The following is a 12,111-nucleotide window of genomic DNA, read 5'->3' as shown; positions in this document are numbered from 1 at the left end:
CAGACATAGGGAAAGAGAGTAGGGGGAAAGTGGGAGGGAGGGAAGAATGGGAGGATACAAGGGATGGGATAACTATTGAGATATAATATGAATGAATTAATAAAAAGAAAAAAGAAAGAAAGAAAATAGGCTTGCCTACAGGGTGATCTTATTGGAGGTATTTTCCCAATTGAGGTTCCCTCCTCTCAGATGACTCTACTTGTGTCAAGTTGATATAAAAACTAAGCAGCACACAGACTAAGGTGGAACAGGGGAGCTGGAGAGATGGCTCAGTGGTTAAAAGCACTGACTGTTCTTCCAGAGGACCCAGGTTCAATTCCCAGCATGCACATAGCAGCTCACAACTGTCTGTAACTCTACGCTCTGATACCAAAGGCATGCACGCAGGCAAAATATCAGAGCATCTAAAATAAAAATAAATAAATTATTACTTTTTTAAAGATAGAGCAGAGTTCAATGTGGTGAGAAGACATGGCAGTAGGGAAGTGAGACCGTCTGCCTCACTGTGTCCATGGCTGGAATGCAGAGAGACTTGAATGCTGGTGCTCACTTCCCCCTCCTCCCCCGCCTTCTTTCTCTTTATTCGATCTAGGACCAAAAGCCCTGGAATGGGACCACTTCATTCAAGGTGGGTCTCCCATGCTCAGTTAAACCTCTCTGAAAATACCATTACACACATGCCTACAGGTATGTCTTCTGGTAATCCCAAATTCAGGCAAGCTGACAATGAAGATTGAACACAACAAAGAACTGAAAAATGCAATCCAAAACTACAAGGACATAAATGAGTAAGTAGGTTAAAGATGAAAACTGCTTAATAGGAGGAAGTTAGCAACAGTAAGCAGAAAAATTAACAACTATGTAGACTGGTGTGGCACCACATGCCTATAATCCATGGGAATCAGAAGGTAAAAGCAGGAGGTCATGAGTTCAAAGCCAGCCTTGCTACATAGTAATACACACACACACACACACACACACACACACACACACACACACACGGCAATTAAATTAATAAAGTATAAATTTACTTCTATCTACCACTATTTCAGTAATAATATGCAATAAAAGTTTGTTAAGATGAGCAATGGCAGGTATTTCTGGCATGAAAAATGTCTTTCAGCAGATTTGCAAAGCATTTCAGCAGACATTACCACGAACCTGGGATTCTGTTGCTAGGATCTGTCCTTGAGAAATAACATCCAAGAGGGAGGGGCTATATGCATTCATGCTTATCAAAGTATTCTTGGAGGCATAGGCACATTGTATAGTTTTAAGATATTTCTGAGTATTCAAGACATAATAAATAGTTCACATTCTTGTAGCACTTACTTTGTGCCTGAAAGTGTACCAAAGGTTTATGTGATTAAATAATTAATCCCTGTAAAATCCTGTTAGATGGATGGACTACTCTTGTACCACTTTATAGGGATGGAAAAAAAAGCACAAAGAAGTTAGCCCAGAAATAGGTGGGGCAGGGGAAACACCAGGGGCTACTTCTTGGACACAAATCGACTTTATAACATTCTCCTGAGAGACAATGATATGAACAACAAAACCTAACCAGAAACCTGAATCTCACTCATGAACATTCTAAAGAGCAAGTAGTTCATTTGCTCATTTGAATATGCAAATAGGAATCCTGTTGGGCAGCTCAGGTGCATGCAGCATCTATTTAGCATACTGTTGCAACAACTTTTCCATTCTTTCCCACAAATCCCTCTTGTTCTGAATACTATAGCTGACAGAAGTAGATGGCACTTTAGTTTGCCTCTGTTTACAAAGCCTTTATCCAGTGATGTGTCGAACATCTTTTTACAGAAATCTCTTTCTTCAGTACGCTAAAAAGCATGCAAATTTTAATAACATGATTCATTCATCTGGTGTGTTTTCCCAAATTTACTGTAACGATTTGGAGTTTTTCGTTGGTTTTTTTTTTTTTTCAAAGTATGTTCTGGTAAATCCAAAGGGTAAGCTTCATCAACGTCACTTTTGGGAAACTCTAATTAAGTGGGGGAGAAAACAATATTGTGTTGCCATTTTGGTTGCAATATTTTGTTCATTAATAGACATGGACATTTGTTATATATCTAATATTTGTGGTTACTTTTTTTTTTTTTTTCAAACAAAAGAAGCAAACTCAAGAGACTGGCTGGACTTGGCAACCTGTGACTGTTGTTGGGAGATGAAAACAGGAGAATCAGAAGTTCAAGGCCGTGCTCTGCTGTCTAGTGAGTTATGAGGTCAGCCTGAGCAGCATGACATGGTGTTTCAAAAACAAAACAGCCCAGTAATGTAGCTGCGTGGGGAGATAGGACCCACTGACAAGCCTAACAGTCTGAGTTTGATTCCTGGGACTCACATGGTAGAAAGAGCCAATTCCCACAAGCTGTCTTCTGCCCTCCACACTGTCACCATGGTAGGTGTAGCACATGTGCACGCACACACATACACGTACAAATAAATAAATAAATTGTAATAAAATTTAAACAAACAAACAAAAAGTCGTTTGTTACTGCTTCTACTGTTGCAGTTCTGGACCCAGGGCCTTAAGAATCCTAGGTAAGCACCTACTGCTTAGCTGTAACCACAGGCAGAAAATCGGTGGTCGGCAGCTCAATTATCTGAGCTCTTTATGCAGCACAAGTATTCTGCTCTGCCCTTCCGTCACATGTGTTTTTAAAGCTTTTGCTTACCTTAAGCGCTATTTATAAACACAAAATGTTCAAAGGATACTGATGGTAATAAGTACACTATGCTTCATTGATCTCACAGACCATCACAAAAATGTTTCTCAGAATTTGTCAATGGTATGGGGAAATGTTTATTTTGTATGCAATAGGAAATGGTATAAGAAACTGAATGTTAACATATCAAGGTAAAACTATTTGCATGATAAAGATTGGGAAAAATGGTCTCAATGATATGAATGTTTAGTATCAGGTCTTTCATTGATTGTGGGTTTTTTGTTGTTGTTGTTGTTGTTATTTATTTCTTTCGGGGAGAATTAGAGTAAAGAGCTAATAAGTATTTTCAAAGTATTATTCCTATTGGTTATTTATTATTCTCATTATATTCTTATTACTATTACATTTACTTATTAGGGGTGGCAGGCTCTTACTTATGGAGGGCAGAGGACAATTTGGATGAAGTTATCTCTTCTACAGTCCAGGTCCTGCTGGTAGAACTCGGGCTATAAGGTTTGGCAGCAAGCACCCTCTCCGGCTGGGCCATCTCTCTGGATCGAAGTTTCTGATGGTCAAAAACCACTGTCTTCTTTTATTTTATTATCAGAAAAGGAGGAAGGAAATTGATGAAGGGAGAGAAAAGGGAAGAAATGATGCTCTCAAGCATCAGAAAAAAGAAAGCTAACCAGGCAGACAGCAACATCCCTAACTGTGAATGCCAAGACAAGTCCTCAGCTTACACTTCTTGCTCTTGCGAACAGAGAGCATCCAGAATGCAGCAGTCAAGAGTGGAGACATGAAATAGCCAGTCTCCTCCAGTTCTGCTGGACCTCACCAGAAGTCACTTCAACCCACTATTCTCACAAGTCAAAGGAACTGGCATGGCCTATTACGTACGTCAGCTTTCTATTGCTGTGGCCAGTTATCTGAGACACTCAATTTGCATAAAGCAAACGTTGATTCTGGTTCATTTATTTGGAGGACTTAGTCAATATTGTTCATCCCTGTGACCTTGGGCATGTGACAGGCCTGCAAATCATAGTGGGATCGTATGATAGAGAAAGCCTGCTCACCTCATGGAGATGAGGAAGCCAAAAGAGACAGGAAGGAGTCAGGGTCACAGCTGCATGTTCTCAATGACTTAACTTCCTCCTACTAAACCCCACCTCTTGAAGATCCCATATCTTCTCAACAACAGCATAGCCTGGAAACCCAGTCTTCAATATGTGTGCCTTTGGATAATATACATACCCAAGCTATTGCATTTCCCCATTCCCAGCTCTTTATAACTCAGCTGCAGCCAGGAGAGAAGTTCAATGCAGGCTGCGTAAGACCAGCCACTTTAAACCCATTCAAGTTAGCCTTCTAATTTTCTTTTCACCAGATTTTGTTCTTTCTTCTCAGGATATTATTGTCCCTTTGTGACAGAAGTACTATAGCCCTTTATAGATATGGCTGCAATCAACTTTTCTTAAATTGATTGTTGAACCTAAAGCATTTCTTCCAAACTCATGATGTTCCTTAAGGGAGAGAAAGGGAATGAAGGACAGAATTTCAGTCCTTGCCATGCTGGCTGTGGTGCTCGTTCTAAACCCTAACTGAGCATGGGACTTACCTGAGCACCATGACACTCACTCGCACACCATGCCTCAAAAGCACAGGTGTGCAGCCATAGCCGAGACTCTCCCAAGACAGTTGATGGGCTAGTGACTAAGCAGAAGGCAGCAAATGGAAGGGAGGGTTTTGACCCAGACCTAGTACCCTATAGAGCTGGTTCATCTATAATTACATAATCTGTACTAGTGTCCTCTCCATCAGCCTGCATATCCATGCGGCTACCTTCCTTGCCGTCAAGGTAGAGTTAAGACACCTTGCCTGGCATCCCCTCACTAATGCAGGATGAGTGAGAGGCAGAAAGAATAAATAACATCACAGAGGCTGTGGCTGCATCCTTGCTATTAATAGAAGCTGTTTACACTGAAGTGGAAGCGCTTTTTAATGGCCTCGGCGTATGTGCAGAATGGTGTTAAATCAGTGGAAGATTGAGAAAATATTAGGGGAAATGTGCAGCTACTCTCATTATTAATCTGTAGAGGGTCTTTAATAGAGCAGCAAAGGAGAATATTTTTGACTACCTGTTAAGCCAATCAAAATAATGAGAAAGAAAGAAAATATCACCATCTCCGGAGACAATTACTAAATGGGCATTTCACAGTGAAAATTCTATCACAGATAAACCCAAACAAAAACCCTATTTTAACAAAGGATATGCCCTGCTGTTAAAAACACTATTAGACAAAAAACAAAAGTATAATGACTCACGTGGATGGGAGGTTTATCAGCTAATGACTAGATACAACAGGTTCCTTGATTTAAAGTTGAATTAGTAGTGTGTTTTATTACTAATTTTATAAATTGAAAGTTGGGGATGGAAATCAACAAGAAAACAAAACCTACTCCAACAGAAAAGAGAGTGAAGAAGTTAGTGACTTAGATCCATATTTATTCAGGAAAGTTCTCAGATCCCAGGGGATGATAAAATGAGTGTTGAAAGAATCGTAAAAGGCAGATGATGTGTTTTCTCCCCGGATTGCCGTTGGGTTGTGGTTACAAGGAGAGGTAAAGATAGTGGAGGCTAGAAAATGTGGGGAAGGGCTTAACCTTGCTGAAAAGGATCTTGTAAACAAGGCAGAGACTTTTATTTTTAAATGGCTGCCCCGCTTTGCATGCATTTGTGTTTTGTTAACATTAAAGACCAGATACTCAAAGCCAAGGAAACCAGAAAACGTAATTAGACTGACAACTAGAGTTAGGGATGGGTGGGCAGGGAAAGACCTTAGGGTGTGGTGGGTGTGGTGGGTGGGGGGGGAAGTGTTTTATTTTCTGTTCATAAGCCTGTAGCTAAGAGCCAGGTAGAGAAGAGCACCCTTATTCTGCAGCTGGAGACATATTCCTCAGGTTTGTGGAGCCCAAGTGAACTTGGGAAACGCCAGTGTCTCCACAGTGAACAATTAGGAAAATAGACTACATGACAGGTTTGGATGACCCCAAGGAAAGCCTCGCTGGAATATTGACCTGCAAAAAGACACAGAGGAGGGGGGGAGGGAGGGAGAGGGGGGAGGGGAGAGAGAGAGAGAGAGAGAGAGAGAGAGAGAGAGAGAGAGAGAGAGAGAGAGGGAGGGAGGGAGGGAGGGAGGGAGGGAGGGAGGGAGGGAGAGAAACAGCTGTGGTAAATGAGTCTTCGTTATGGTCCAACTGGCTCAGGAGCCCACGTGTCAGAAAACATCCCCACCTCGACCAGGACAACAAACATGGAACCAAAGAAGGCAAGTTCACCTTCAGCTCAGGCCTTCCTCCAGCTGTTTGGACAAGCTTGTGGCATGTTGTTGTGTCTGTTAAATATAATCGAGAGCGGCTTGCTCTAGGGTAAATGAAGGATTTGATTAACGGGAGTGTTTCTTCTCCTTTCTTCTTTTTTGTTTTTGTTCAGCCTTATCCAGTTTTTTTGGCTGGGGGGGGGGGTTGTTTTGTTTGCTTTTAACTGTTGTTTAAATGTTGTCATGTTCTAGGGCAATTTCCAGTTTCTGTTATAGACAACCAAATGCTACAGGCGCGTAGGCATGTTTATGGTATGTGTGTGGTTTGTCTGTGCACATGTGTATGTGCGTGCGTGCGTGCATGCGTGCGTGCGTGCGTGCGTGTGTGTGTGTGTGTGTGTGTGTGTGTTCTAGGATGAAGAAGGTATGGAGAAGGAGTGTACCCCAGAGCGTCTTATTTTAGTATCCTAACCCAAATAGCTCATCAAACCAAAACTGAAGTGGACTATGAAAAACTCTGAAGAAATGTCAAGTGGCCTGTTCCCCAGGGCCCCGCTGGCATCTGCACTAGGCAGCTATAGCTTCTTTGTTAACAAGTACATCCTTCCATTGTTCTCCGTGGCTTTTGACGTGTTCCGCTTATATACCACTCTGAATGCTATGGAGGGGAAACTGGGAAAGAGCAGGTGTGGCATCCGCCGGTCATCTTTCACAAACCACAAATCCCCAAAAGAGGGTGGGATTTGTGAACAAATGCATGTATAGAGCCCCAGCCAGGGAGGGGAAAAGGCTGCTACCACTGTGATCCCGTCAGGCCCAAGGAAAGGAGAGAGAAAGACAGCAGAAAGATGCTGCTCCCCCTTGAGAACAAATGATCCTGGCTGACACCAAACTTTATCTGAAGAGCTTAAAAATAAAAAAATAAAAAAATAGGGCTAGGAGCACCAGTGACACAGTTCATTAGCATGTGATGGTCTTTGTATAAAAAGAGCGTGACTGTCAATGCCATTGGAACTTGGAGGGAGCTTCTAGCTACTGAGATCCCAAAGAGGATGTGCTGTGCTTTCTTTACACTTCGTGCATTCGGTTGTGCAGCTGATAGATCTGTGGAAGACGCTGGGCCTCGAACACAGCACACATTCAGAAAGCAAAAGCACCATTTGGTGGCATGTAGATGCAATGGAAGAGAATCTGTCCCCTTTCTCCTCTGTGACTCCATTGATCATCATTCTCAGTATGTGCCTTGTGGCGTGTGTGTGTGTGTGTGTGTGTGTGTGTGTCCTCTCTTTGTCCTTCTGTCTCCTCTCTCTTTCTCTGTCTCTTTGTCCCTCTCTCTGTCTCTCTCTCTCTCTCTCTCTCTATTTTGTGCCTTTGACTCAGAGTCCCTGGCTGAATTCCAAGTGGCAACCTGCCTCAGATTCCTAGGCTGCCCCCACAGTACCTGACATCCCAATACTTATACTTTCTCATTCCCAAAATTATACCCATCCCCAGTTATTTCCACAGAATGGACCCATTACTACAGCTCTTACCTACCTCAGTACTGGACCTCTGTTGTATAGGATTGCCTGTCATAAGCATTCCCAGGCTTAGAAGCCTCCCTTCTCTTTCGGTGTCTTTGAAAGATAGTGCCAACACTCTTTCTAATGTTTGTGGCAGCTCCAGTGCCTGCCCAAACACTTAAGTAGCCTCCCCCTGACATGCAGCAGGTTGTCACTTGCCTTTTGCAATAGCCAGTGCATTTCTGCAACCCTCTGTTTAGGCAATCCACCTACCCCCACCTACAATGGATCTCCCCCTTCTTCCTCTTCAGCTTTCACTCTTCCTATGCTTTAGAGTCAAGTCCCACCTTCTCCTGGTTCCCTTTTTGTCCAGACAGGACTCTCAGAACTCCAGAGGCTGAGGACTATGGGTCTCACGGGGCCACCAGTCTGGGTTTTTTTTTTTCCTGTCGTTTTTGCCTTCTTCCGTTAATCTTAGTCCCACAGTCAATCCATGCCTGTACTCACTGATCATCTACTGACTGCCTAGCGTGCTCCAGGAACCCAGCACTGAGACTCTACTGTCAAAATGCTCTTGATCATAGAGAAGAAAAAAAACGCCTGGGTCAATAAGCAGATTCCCACTGTGTGGTTCTTTCTGAAGGGTTGGGGCATAGGTCTCTGAGGCTAGTGGTGGCTTTTGTTTTGTGGCTCCATTAAGCTGACTATGCTTGCACCAGGCTTGCTTGCTTGGTTGGTTGGTTGGTTAGTTTTGGTTTTGGGAGGTTTTTTGTTTGTTTGTTTTTTAAAGTCTTGCTCCATGTCCCTGAATGTGCCAATAGCAGATTAAGGCTGGAAATTATCTAGATGATCTTTGAATTTCTTCAGTCTTCCAGGAAAAAGATTTGGGGCCAGAGTAACTTCCCCACAGAATATCTCTGGAAGCCAAAACAAATATTGAATTGCCTCACACACAAAAAAAAAGTGTTTAATGAATGGTATGAGAACAAAACTTTTCCATGTGTATTTTTTTTTCTACTTTTGAATTTTATGCCATTTTCGTGAATGACTCTTTGAAAATAAATGCTGCCAAGCATGGTGATAGATATCATTCATCCAAACACTCAAAAGCTGAGGCAGGTGGATCTCTGTGTGTCTCAGGCCAGCCTGGCATAAATAGAAAGTCCCAAAGCTAACAGAGAGACCCTGTCTCCAAAAAGAGGAGGAGGAAAACAGGGAGGGAGGGGAGAGGAGGGAGGAAGGGAGGGAAGGAGGGAGGGAGGGAGGGAGGGAGGGAGGGAGGGAGGAAATAAGGGAACTCCTGTATTCACTACAGTTTCAATGACTCAGTGGGACAAAGCTGAATTTCCTAGATTTCTCTGTCTGTCTCCTGGAGAATGGATGGTAAAAGTGATGATTTAGAAAGTCTTTAATGCCAGGCAGTGGTGCACGCCTGTAATCCCAGCTGTCTGAGAGGCAGAAGCAGGTGGACCTCTGTGAGTTTGAGGCCAGCCTCATCTACACAGTGAGTCCAGGACATCCAGGCCTACACAGAGAAACCCCGTCTTAAAAAAAAAAACAGATTGAAAGAAAGAAAGGGGGAGGGAGGGAGGAAGGAAAGAAGGAAGGAAGGAAGTCTTTAATGTGGACAGAGATGAGGAAAACTACAGGAAGCATGCAGAGCGAGTATAATGCACAATAAAATCACAGCAGTTCCTGGGCTGGGGAGATGGCTCCATCAGCAAGGTATTTGCCACATGAGCACGATGACGTGAGTTCACATCCCTAGCTCCCACACACACTCACACTTACACACACAAACACACACACATATATATATATACTCTTGGCTACCTCTTGTGTCTGATGGATTTATTTTGTTTCTCAATATTCCTACATTAAGTCCAGAAGAGGTCACTGGGAAAGAAAAAAAAAAAAAGAGTAATTCAGGCTTGATTTGGCTATCTCTGGTTCTGACCCAGGTACTTTCCTGGTAGACAAGGAAGTAAGCAACAGCAGGCTGTGGAAGATCCTGCAGGGCTTATATGACCTTTGCTCAGCCCATCTGTTCCACTGTGTCTATAGCAGAGCTCCCCAGAGTCAGCCTGAACTGTAGACTGAGCCCTACTCCACACTATTCCTCCACATCCCATTTGGTCTTCCACCTTGTCATCTCGTGACGAACGGGCTGCTTATAGGCACTGAGGCTGGGTTCCGGGGTCAGCTGACAAGCACTCAGAGAAATGGCATATGAGATAGCAGCCTTTCCCCCTGCATACCTGCTGTGATTTGAATGAAGTCTGTTCTCTCCAAATGTGTGTTGACATGTGATTGCCACTGTAGTAGAACTGGAAGGCAGGCCCTGAAAGGGGTAGTAAGCTAAGAAATCTTGTTCTCACAGGACTAGATCAGTTACCACAAGAGCTGGTTGTTCTTTGTGTGTTGGCTCTTTGTGCAATGAACTGAGGAAGTAAAAGATAGTCACCAACAGCACAATGCCAATGCCTATAATATCCACATGAAAAAGCAAATTTATTTCCTTTTAGATCCCCTCAGGTGCATGTATTCTGACAGAGGGAGGCAGGACAATAAGTAATGTTACTTTGATAAGAAAGAAATATATTCTCAAATGAGTGTCCTTTCTGTAAACACGTCTCAGAGCAGAAGCTTTGTAGAGGAAACCCCCCATTTCCCACCAAGCACCACAGGCTCCAACTCAATCAACCTCAAGTTCACAACCTTGGAGAAGTTCATGTGAGCAAAGACCAGGTAAGACTCGATTGAACTCCTGTTAGCTATCTCTTTCCCTCTCGCCCTGTGTGCAGCTCACACTTAGCCAATTTGTGGTGTTTCCACTGGCAGGCCTGGAAACTATTAAAAACAGACATGCAGGCTGAGGTCCAAACAACTGGATGAAGCATCTCCAGGCAAGTCATAAACACATCCGTGTGCTTAGCGCTCATACTCCCTTTAGGGGTCTTTGTTAGACTCCTTGTCACACCAAGTGCACAGACCCCCAAATGACTGGATTTGCGTGCTCTCTGGAGTCTTGTAGAATCCACCTTAGCTGATTCAGAAATGTCTGCTGAGCTGCTGAGGCCTTCCAAAAGATGACAGTGAGGACACACACTCGCTGTTGGCTTGTGTATGTTCCTACCATGGAAACACTGGGTCCAACTTTGCTTCCTCCAGTCTATGCTCAGTTATTAGGTAAAGAGAGAGACAAAGGTGAACCAATGTGTTGAACTGTGTCTTACCACATACCTTACCTCATCTCTAGCTGCCTTCAAATACCTAATACACAGTGCACATGCTCTGTTAGCAATGGTATACTCTCCCACTTAGACAACATTGAGAAGGAAAATTGCCTACGCATGTTTAGGATACATATAACTCTTCCCTATCCACAGTTGGCTAAGTTTAAGATGCAAACCCACAAGTACAGAGGGTTGGCTGTGCCTACCGAGCGGGAGAAAGACTTCCCTGTGCCCATTGTCTCCAGGAACCTTCCTGCTATGAAGGGTTCCGTCTCTTCCCTACAGAACCAGATCTGAGGTGAAGAATGGGAAAGGAAATCCACAGGAGCAGGGTTTTAAGGCTCCAGTGTGTGTGTTTGGCTTGTTGGAAGCAAGGTTTCTTCCGGAGTTGCCATGTGTCTAGGGAAAAGACAACCTGAGTGAGAAGACGGCCCGCTCTTTCACAGGAAGCGCTGCGTAGTCAGAGATGAGCCCAGCCTGTCTACTGCCATGCAACCCTGAACACTTCTAAGCTCATCACTTCTTTTCTATGAGCCTCAAAAGTTCCATAGTTTAACAGCTTTATGACCAGGAAGCAGAAAATAAGACCATCAACTCCAAAAGAGAAGACAGGACCATGCCTCTTCACCTACATGTGCTTTCTCTGGGCTTCCTTCCTTCCTTTCCTCCCTCCACACCCCCCCTTTCTTTCTTTCTTTCTTTCTTTCTTTCTTTCTTGTTGTTTGTCTTCTGTTTTTTTAGAAAGGATTTTTCTGTGTAGCCCTGGCTGTCCTGAACTCACTCTGCAGACCAGGCTGGCCTTGAACTCACAGGGATCTGCTTGCCTCTGCCTCCCAAGTGCTAGGATTAATGGTGTGCACCACCATGCCCGGGGGCCTCAAGATTTTCTTTTAATTTCTGTCATTTTGTTGAAATATGTGGTTTGTTACTGACTATGATCTCCATACCTTTAAGATAGATCTAGAATTTTCTTTGCTGAGGTTAAGATTATGTTCACACACCATCTGAAATAAAGTATTATAGATATATACAAAGAAATTTTCTGTGGTTATTTAATAAGCTAAAAAAATAAGAAAATTATATAAACCAATAATTGAAACACTGTAAAGGAGAGAGTAGCTAAGGAAACACACAGTCTTAGATATAGGGCAAAAGTATAAAATATTTACTGACTGATTTTATGAAAATGAAAGCAATAGGTCATGTGACATAGTAAGCCACTGTGCTCTGGGCACTTTGATTCCACACTTTCTTGTCACCTTGTCTTCCCTGCCTCACCATTCCTGAAAGTTCATCAAAACCTCAGCACACTCTACCTTCTGGAATGTCAGGGTTATATCAAAACACAAGGGAAAGGCGGTCAATCAAC

General features: G+C 43.2%; 1 long non-coding RNA gene across 1 annotated transcript in view; it reads right to left on the bottom strand.

Annotated features, from left to right (window-relative positions):
• The window catches only part of LOC311604755, a 99,980-nt gene that overhangs the window by 9,782 nt on the left and 78,087 nt on the right, over positions 1-12,111 (bottom strand). The gene's annotated exons all lie outside the window — the stretch shown is intronic.

The sequence above is a fragment of the Acomys minous genome (assembly GCF_964271855.1).
Source record: "Acomys minous genome assembly, chromosome: 9".
NCBI classification, from domain to species: Eukaryota; Metazoa; Chordata; class Mammalia; order Rodentia; family Muridae; genus Acomys; species Acomys minous.
This window is presented reverse-complemented; position numbering and strand designations above follow the sequence as displayed.